Raw genomic sequence first — 10,579 nt, 5'->3', positions numbered from 1 at the left:
GGAAGACATCGGAACCCCCCCTAACCCAGAACACAGGTAGGGAACACTTTCCCTTCAATAAATAACATTGCGGGAATGAGGGTACCTGGACATTGAGGGACTGCGGATCAGGTACACACACACACACACACACACACACACACACACACACGTAACAAGGACTAATTGTAGTATAATGTAATACAATAAATACATTTATGTCAAAAACGAATGTTCTGACTAGGAATTTATTGAATCTATTTTATTTATATATTTTATTTTAAAGCGGGGTTGGGGGTGGGACTAGGGGCGGAGTTGGGGGCGGGCCTAGGGCGGAGTTTGGGCGGGACTAGGTGGCGAGTTGATTTTTTGGTTGGGCGAGTAGATTTTTGGGTGATTTGCCGAACACTGTATGTGTGTGTATATATATATGTATATATATATATATATATATTGTTCTTTATTAAGTGATATATAGATCTATTTGATACATCCCTACACATGTAACCTGCACCGAAGGCCTTCCCATCATATGTAAACGATTGGCTGTGTTCAAACAATATACCGCCCCTAACCGTCCTTTTATCTCATGTACGCAGCGCTCACCAAACTAACCGCCCGACACATATATAGGTGATATAAGCCATATTACTAAGCGCCCCCCTCCGGCGCTTCCCCGTGAGCGACTACAGGGAGATTTTGTCGACGGCATCAGCATCACAGATTGGTATCTCTGCCTGACCATCACCCTGATACCTCTGGAGACCAACCTCAATTTATCACCGCCTGTTGTCACCCTGCTTCATGTAAGTAGGGTTTTTATTTTACCATCTCCAGATCAACAGCTCTCTTTCATTGTACTGCGGTTCCTTGTTTAATGACATAGTTCATTATGTTTTAATAAATTATTTTAGTCTGTTACTTTAAATCTGTATGTATTGTCTTTAGCATAGGCTGACATCACCCAGCAGTTATATGCTATGATCTGTTCTCTGTTTGTTTTTCTGGTTACATGACCTGAAAGCACTTGTGCGGGTTCCTGAGGATCACAGGACCTTCTTATTGGACAATATTTGGCGCCAGGTGTATTTTGTTTTACGTTTGATTCTGTCTGTACTGGACAGTAGGTATCAGGCAGCCTATCTTTATATAAAGAAGTGTATTATTGATTGTATCACTAGCTAGTTATTTAGGCACTTTTGCGCTTTATTCACAGCATTTTTTTCGGATATTACTAAGCAGCGCTGCTCCATAAAGCATTCTGGCCCAATCATAAGAATAGCAGCACTTAGTATATCTGTCCCATAGCAATCCACTCCAGGTCACAAACAGAAGCAATGGGCCACCTCATCTCTGTGTGACCGGCTCCCACTGTCCCCCCCCCCACCTCACCCCACGTGTGACCGGCTCCCACTGTCCCCCCCCCCCCACCTCATCCCACGTGTGCCCGGCTCCCACAACATATTATATTATTATTCCTGTTACAGAGACTCACCCAGTGATAACTCCGGGTGTTGGGGCACTTCCTGTCTGCTCTGCTCACTTCGGTCCCCGTGGTAATGTCTCCCCCCGTAACACAATCACAGCAGTGACAGCCCCAGTCCGGCGGCTCAGTCTCATTCATTGCACATCTGGGGGAAGTTTATGAGATTTCTACTCACATGCTGACCGGACTTCAGATCAGAGAGCAAGCTGGGAGGTATATAGTATATACAGCCACTAACCTAAAGCTGGGAGGTATATACAGTATATACAGCCACTAACCTAAAGCTGGGAGGTATATACAGTATATACAGCCACTAACCTAAAGCTGGAGGTATATAGTATATACAGCCACTAATCTAAAGCTGGGAGGTATATAGTATATACAGTCACTAACCTAAAGCTGGGAGGTATATACAGTCACTAACCTAAAGCTGGGAGGTATATAGTATATATAGTATATACAGTCACTAACCTAAAGCTGGGAGGTATATAGTATATACAGCCACTAACCTAAAGCTGGGAGGTATATAGTATATACAGCCACTAACCTAAAGCTGGGAGGTATATAGTATATACAGCCACTAACCTAAAGCTGGGAGGTATATAGTATAACATACTGGACACCTAACAAGCTCCTATTGAACCCCCAAAATGACCACAACATATATATAAGCATATGAGTGTCACAGAGGAGTGCTACTGAGCATGGCAATATATATTTTAAAACCAGAGACAGAACATAAAACACAGACAAAGCTCAGTTTTTAGCACATCCAGTGAGACTCATACACGGTACAGTGCCTAAATATATATGTATTAAATATCTAATAAGTAAAATGGTCTTTTAGTTTGACATTTTTGGCCAAAATTGTTGTAAGCCCCTGAGTCAACGCCAAGGCAGACCACATATCAGGGGTCCCTAACGCTAATATAAATGTCAAACTAAAAGACCATTTTACTTATTAGATATTTATACATATATATTTAGGCACTGTACCGTGTATGAGTCTCAGTGGATGTGCTAAAAACTGAGCTTTGTCTGTGTTTTATGTTCTGTCTCTGGTTTTAAAATATATATTGCCATGCTCAGTAGCACTCCTCTGTGACACTCATATGCTTATATATATGTTGTGGTCATTTTGGGGGTTCAATAGGAGCTTGTTAGGTGTCCAGTATGTTTTACAATTCTTGTCCAGCTAGTCATGGCTGATTGGAGGGTGGCAAACCTCCTTCCTAATTTAAGCTCACCCCCTCCCACATTTAAATGGTTATGGGCTCACTCCATAGCATCTTCCACTCAGGGGAACTTGCCTGCTTGCAGTTTGGCTGTGACATCTCTAATACAGAGTGCTTTTCCTGGTAATGTACAGGTTAATAAAAGCTTCAGTCAGACTCAGAACTTTGCAACTAATATTTACAGATTTACTATAAATCATTCTTCCTGTTATTACACAGGTTATTAAGAATTTATATTAGCGTTAGGGACCCCTGATATGTGGTCTGCCTTGGCGTTGGCTCAGGGCTTACAACAATTTTGGCCAAAAATGTCAAACTAAAAGACCATTTTACTTATTAGATATTTATACATATATATTTAGGCACTGTACCGTGTATGAGTCTCACTGGATGTGCTAAAAACTGAGCTTTGTCTGTGTTTTATGTTCTGTCTCTGGTTTTAAAAGGTATATAGTATATACAGTCACTAACCTAAAGCTGGGAGGTATATAGTATATACAGCCACTAATCTAAAGCTGGGAGGTATATAGTATATACAGTTACTAACCTAAAGCTGGGAGGTATATATAGTCACTAACCTAAAGCTGGGAGGTATATAGTATATACAGTTACTAACCTAAAGCTGGGTGGTATATAGTATATACAGTCACTAACCTAAAGCTGGGAGGTATATAGTATATACAGTCACTAATCTAAAGCTGGGAGTTATATACAGTCACTAACCTAAAGCTGGGAGGTATATAGTATATACAGTCACTAACCTAAAGCTGGGAGGTATATTGTATATACAGTCACTAATCTAAAGCTGGGAGGTATATATAGTCACTAACCTAAAGCTGGGAGGTATATAGTATATACAGTCACTAACCTAAAGCTGGGAGGTATATAGTATATACAGTCACTAATCTAAAGCTGGGAGTTATATACAGTCACTAACCTAAAGCTGGAAGGTATATAGTATATACAGTCACTAACCTAAAGCTGGGAGGTATATACAGTCACTAACCTAAAGCTGGGAGGTATATACAGTCACTAACCTAAAGATGGGAGGTATATAGTATATATATTATATACAGCCACTAACCTAAAGCTGGGAGGTATATATAGTCACTAACCTAAAGCTGGGAGGTATATACAGTCAGCTACAGATGTCATGCGGTGCCACGTTGTCATGGCAACTTGACGCCGAATGACGTTACATAGCATCCGTTGTCATGGCAACACAGTGTGATTTTAAAAAAAATTCTCCGGGTTGACCGTCAGTCGAAGGTGGCAACCCTGACAGTCACTAACCTAAAGCTGGGAAGTATATAGTATATGCAGTCACTAACCTAAAGCTGGGAAGTATAAAGTATATGCAGTCACTAACCTAAAGCTGGGAGGTATATAGTATATACAGTCACTAACCTAAAGCTGGGAAGTATATAGTATATACAGTCACTAACCTAAAGCTGGGAATTATATACAGTCAATAATCTAATGCTGGGAGGTATATACAGTCACTAACTGTGTGTATACAACTGTGTATATACAGTCACTAACCCAAAGCTTTGAGGTATATACAGTCACTAATCTAAACCTGGAGGTTTATACAGTATATACAGTCACTAACCTAAAGCTGGGAGGTATATAGTATATACAGTCACTAACCTAAAGCTGGGAGGTATATAGTATATACAGTCACTAACCTAAAGCTGGGAAGTATATACAGTCAATAATCTAATGCTGGGAGGTATATACAGTCACTAACCCAAAGCTGGGAGGTATATAGTATATCCAGTCACTAATCTAAAGCTGGGAGGTTTATACAGTATATACAGTCACTAACCTAAAGCTGGGAGGTATATAGTATATACAGTCACTAACCTAAAGCTAGTAGGTATAAAGTATATACAGTCACGTATCTAAAGCTGGGAGGTATATACAGTCACTAACCTTAAACTTGGAGGAATATAGTATATACAGTCACTAACCTAAAGCTGGGAAGTATATACAGTCAATAATCTAATGCTGGGAGGTATATACAGTCACTAACCCAAAGCTGGGAGGTATATAGTATATCCAGTCACTAATATAAAGCTGGGAGGTTTATACAGTATATACAGTCACTAACCTAAAGCTGGGAGGTATATAGTATATCCAGTCACTAATATAAAGCTGGGAGGTTTATACAGTATATACAGTCACTAACCTAAAGCTGGGAGGTATATAGTATATACAGTCACTTATCTAAAGCTGGGAGGTATATACAGTCACTAACCTAAAGCTGGGAGGTATATAGTATATACAGTCACTAACCTAAAGCTGGGAAGTATATACAGTGAATAATCTAATGCTGGGAGGTATATACACTCACTAACCCAAAGCTGGGAGGTATATAGTATATCCAGTCACTAATCTAAAGCTGGGAGGTTTATACAGTATATACAGTCACTAACCTAAAGCTGGGAGGTATATAGTATATACAGTCACTAACCTAAAGCTGGGAGGTATATACAGTCACTAACCTAAAGCTGGGAGGTATATAGTATATAGAGTCACTTATCTAAAGCTGGGAGGTATCTACAGTCACTAACCTAAAGCTGGGAGGTATATACAGTCACTAACCCAAAGCTGGGAGGTATATACAGTCACTAACCCAAAGCTGGGAGGTATATACAGTCACTAACCTAAAGCTTGGAGGTATATACAGTCACTAACCCAAAGCTGGGAGGTATATCCAGTTACTTATCTAAAGCTGGGAGGTATATAGTATATACAGTCACTTATCTAAAGCTGGGAGGTATATAGTATATACAGTCACTTATCTAAAGCTGGGAGGTATATAACGTCACTAATCTAAAACTGGGATGTATATACAGTCACTAATCTAAAGCTGATAGGTATATCCAGTCACTAACCTAAAGCTGGGAGGTATATACAGTCACTAACCTAAAGCTGGGAGGTATGTACAGTCACTAATCTAACGCTGGGAGGTTTACACAGTAGATACAGTCACTAACCTAAAGCTGGGAGGTATGTACAGTCACTAATCTAAAGATGGGAGGTATATAGTACATACAGTCACTAATCTAAAGTTGGGAGGTTTACACAGTAGATACAGTCACTAACCTAAACCTGGGAGGTATATACAGTCACTAACCTAAACCTGGGAGGTATATCCAGTCACTAATGTAAAGCTGTGAGGTATATACAATCACTAATGTAAAGCTGGGAGGTATATACAGTAATATACTGGAATGGTTCCCTCCCATCAGCTGAATAATAGTAGGGGGGGGGGGGGTGGTGTTGCTGTTTGGGGCGGGTAGAGTTACAGCACTGAAGATAAGAGCCCCGGTATGATAGCGTCTCGCAGCTTTTGGAATGGTTATAGTGTTTAAAATTCAATAGGTTTTTTCTGAACGTTAGTTAAAATATAGGGCTTTAAAATAAATTATTAAACTAGCCAAAGTGTATCCAATAGGAGTCTGCAAACCCCGGATATCAAACAATGTTTATGACAGTGTATTGTATTGTATTGTATTGTATTTCATGTCTTTATTTATATAGCGCCGTTAATGTACATAGCGCTTCACAGTAGTAATACATGTGGTAATCATATAAATAACAAATAATATAAATAAGAGATCATGGGAATAAGTGCTTCAGACATACTGTAAAAGTAACATTAAGGAAGGAGTCCCTGCTCCGAGGAGCTTACAATCTAATTGGTCGGTAGGGAGAATGTACAGAGACAGTAGGAGAGAATTCTAGTAAGTGCATCTGCAGGGGGCCAAGCTTTATGTATCGTGTCCATGATTATCCTGTGCTATTCATATGCTTCTTTAAGCAGATGTGTCTTAAGGTGAGTCTTAAAAGTGGATAGAGAGGGTGCTGGTCGGTTATTGAGGGGAAGGGCATTCCAGAGGTGTGGGGCAGAAAGTGAGAAAGGTTTAAGGCGGAAGAGAGCTTTAGATACAAAGGGGGTAGAAAGAAGACATCCTTGAGAATAACGCAAGAGTCGGGATGGTGCATAGCGAGAAATTAGGGCTGAGATGTAAGGAGGGGCAGAAGAGTAGTGTAGTAGTAACAGCACTGTCTATAGTGATACCTGTGTAAGAGATAATCAACTATAAGGCTGCGCTTATAGTGCTGGCGACGCAACGTCGCTTCAAAACAAATGCATTGAATCTGTAGCATGCGCTTATAGTAGGCGCGACGTGTGTGTGTGTTTTATCAGGGCCGCCAACAGAAATCATGGGGCCCAGGACAAATGAAAGGAGCAGGCGTAACTTTTACTTAACCCCCAATACATATAAAAAATACACCCCCACCCACAATACATCTACAAATATACCCCACCCACAATACATCTACAAATATACCCCAACCCCCGCAATACATTTACAAATAAACCCCACTCCCCCCCAATACATCTACAAATATACCCCAACCCCCGCAATACATTTACAAATAAACCCCACTCCCCCCCAATACATCTACAAATATACCCCAACCCCCCCAATACATATATAAAATACACCCCCAATACATCTAAAAATCAGGCTTACCTTGGGGATTATCTCAGGTCGGGCTGGTGGCTGCAGGGAGTGGGGGACGGTGTACCGGTGGTGTGGTGGTGGGGGGGGGGCCGCTGGCAGTTGCGGGGGCCCAGCGATTGGCGGGACTGTGGGGGGGGCAGTGGCGGGGGCCCGGCAGCTGGCGGGATTGCGGGGGGCCGGTGGGTGGCAGGATTGTGGGTGGGTGGTGGGATTGTGGGTGGGTGGCGGGATTGTGGGTGGGTGGCGGGGGTCTGGTGGGACTGCGGGGTCTGGCGGTGGCGGGACTGTGGGGGGGCAGTGGCGGGGGCCCGGCAGCTGGCGGGACAGCGGGGGGCCGGCGGGATTGCAGGTGGGTGGTGGCGGGATTGCAGGTGGGTGGTGGTGGTGGCGGGGGCCTGGCGTCTGGCGGGACTGCGGGGTCTGGCGGTGGCGGGGGCCCGGCTGCAGGTTACAGCAGTTGCTACCGGCCCTGCCCCACTGTAGGCACCTCTCAATCCCACAATGGCTGCTCCTGCGTGCGCTGGGCCTCCCTCTCACGCCGGCGCACTGGAAGCTTAGCCCAGCTGACTTCCGGCGCTGCCAAGAGACCTGGCACCGGGTGCAGCGTTTTATTATTGGGGGTGTATTTTTATATGTATTGGGGGGTTAAGTAAAAGTTGTGCGCTAAAATGTGTTTTTCTGTGGTAGGTGCGCTATGGGTTGGGGGGGGGGGGAGCCTGCTCCTTTCATTTGTCCTGGGCCCCATGATTTCTGTTGGCGGCCCTGATTGTGTGTGTGTGTGTGTGTGTGTGTGTGTGTGTGTGTGTGTGTGTGTGTGTGTGTGTGTGTGTGTGTGTGTGTCTGTCAAGTGAAACACACTATATGAACAACTTTAAAATAGTAAATTCTCCCGTAATTTAAAGTAAAAGTACTGTAAATTCAGCATACAAACAGAAATTACAACTCCTCTCCATTTTAGCCTCCCCCCTTGCTCTTATCCCCACCCCTCTCCCTTCCGTCACTCCCCTTGTAGCAAGAAACGTCTCCCAAACTCAAATTACAACTTTTGCTTGGGCTACGGAGACGGGAGACGTCATCCGTAGCCATAGCTGTAGTCGGCACTATAAGCGCAGCTTAAGGCAGGGGTGGGCAAACCTTCCCTTCTGCGACCCCTGCCTGCTCCCCCCACCCCTGCTCGTGCCCCTTCCCACCTCTTACCTTGTCTTTGGTTTCAAATTACCCCCCCCCCCTCCATCTTGTCTCAGTGTAACACTCAGCTGTTATTGTGCAAATAATCCTTACATATGTCCTGAATCATTAGGTGAGAATCGCCATGTTTATAAAGAACTTTGATTCGCAGTGCCGGCGGTACGGGGTGCTTCCCCAGCATAGGGTTGCACGCTTGGACCCGCTACTCTCCGGCTTGGCTAAGCAGACATTGATGGCGCTTCCAGAGGAGTTTGCTTACCGGGGTAAATTCCGGCTGGAGGAGAGGCAGCCTCAGGAGACCTACGTCACCTATGTGACCCGCATGGCTTAATACGGGCTACACTGGGTGGAGAGCTGTGAGGCCAAGACTTACCAACGCCTGCTGGACCTCATCTTTCAGGAGCAGCTCATGGAGTAGTGCCCGCCGGCGATGAGGGCTTGGGTGTATGACAAAAGCCCAAGACTTACACAGAGGCGGCGAGGCTTGCAGACGACTATGTGGTCAGCCGATCCCAGATGACCGCCAAGGCACTTGCCAAAGCGGCGGCAGCGCCGGCACCGGCCAAGAAGGCTGCTAATACCCCCCAGTGGACCCAAAAGCCGCCTGCGGGCAGCAGTTCACAGAGGCCGGGAGAGCTCCGGCATGAGCGCCGGTGCTACAACTGTAACAGCACTGGTCACCTCAGACCAGATTGCCCGGAACCCCTGCGTTCCAACGGACCCCATCGGGGGCAACGCACCCCAGCTGCGAAGCCGGTAGCCCGCGTGCGGGTGGCTTCCACCAAAGAACCAGGACCGGTCATGGAAACAACTCCCAGCGAGACGTCCCATGTCACCCCTATCCCGGTTTCATCGGTGCCTACAGCCAGGAGCGGAGGACATCTCAGCGCAGACCTGCAGCAGACGGACGGCCGGAGCAAACATCTCACCCCGGTCACAGTCGGTGACCGGCAAGCAGTCGGCTTGCTGGATTCAAGAGCTGCAGTGACCCTGGTCCGACCTGATATGGTCCGGCCAGAGGAATTGCTCCCAGGCCCTGGGATGCAGATCACTGTGGCCGACGGAGAGCCACGTTTCTTGCAGGTGGCCCGAATCTTTTTGGATTGGGGGGGAGGGCCAGGGTGTGCGGGAGGTGGGGGTTTTACCCGGTTTGGATGCTGCAATTCTTTTGGGCAACAACCTGGGACCGATGACCTGCACCTACGACCGTGTGCCCCAGCCCGCAGCAGTGGCGGCGGTTACCCGGAGCCAGACAGCGGCAATGCCGACGGCGGCCGCTCCAGTCCCCCAGCCTTTGGGACCAACGTTAGCGGAGGGCGCAGAGGAGCCCGGGAAGGTAAGCCAGGATCAGTTGCAACCACAGGCTGACTTACTGTTCCCTCTCACCCTGTCCCCTTCCCCTGACAATGACATGACTGGGGGGGGGGGGCAGATTTAGGAGCCCAGTTTAGGGAGGCAGTGAAGGCAGACCCTACCCTGTCCGGCGTGAGACTTCGGGCGTCCGAATCTCAGGCAGGGGAGGGCACTGAGTGCTGCCTATGGCATAAGGGACTCCTATAAGGAGAAGAAGGGAACCCGGGGATAGAGGAGGGGGTGACCGGTAAGCGACAGCTAGTAGTGCCCCAGGGGTACCGACAGCAATTGTTACGGGTAGCTCACTCTATTCCGTTAGCGGGACATCAGGGGGTCACCAGGACGCGAGCCCGGTTATTACAGCGTTACTACTGGCCGGGGGCATCCCGGGATGCGAGCAACTTCTGCCGCTCCTGTGATGCCTGCCAGAGAGTGGGTAAGGCGGGCGACCGTGTGAAGGCACCCCTGAGACCCCTACCGATAATACGGGAACCCTTCCAGAAGGTAGCGATGGACCTTATAGGACCCCTTATGATTCCTAGCAGGTCAGGGAAGCACTACATCCTCACGGTGGTGAATTTTGCCACCCAGTACCCTGAGGCGATAGCGCTTGGCACCATAGATGCCAAGACAGTGGCAGCAGCTTTGCTGAACATTTTTTCTAGGGTAGGTTTCCCTAGTGAGGCCCTAACCGATCAGGGGGTCGCAGTTCATGAGTGAACTGTTACATTGTCTCTGGGATGCCTGCGGTGTACAGCACCGGCGCACTACCCCTTACCATCCCCAGACAAACAGAT

At 46.4% G+C, this 10,579-nt stretch overlaps 1 protein-coding gene across 1 annotated transcript in view; it reads right to left on the bottom strand.

Annotated features, from left to right (window-relative positions):
- Positions 1–1,525, bottom strand: part of LOC142483944 (uncharacterized) — a 25,978-nt gene extending 24,453 nt beyond the window's left edge. The window contains exon 1 of the mRNA XM_075583861.1: positions 1,475–1,525. The gene's annotated coding sequence lies outside the window, so the exon portion shown is untranslated. The remainder of the gene's footprint in view (positions 1–1,474) is intronic.
- Positions 1,526–10,579: the final 9,054 nt, after the last annotated feature.

The sequence above is a fragment of the Ascaphus truei genome, unplaced genomic scaffold (genome assembly GCF_040206685.1).
Source record: "Ascaphus truei isolate aAscTru1 unplaced genomic scaffold, aAscTru1.hap1 HAP1_SCAFFOLD_400, whole genome shotgun sequence".
Lineage (NCBI taxonomy): Eukaryota > Metazoa > Chordata > Amphibia > Anura > Ascaphidae > Ascaphus > Ascaphus truei.
This window is presented reverse-complemented; position numbering and strand designations above follow the sequence as displayed.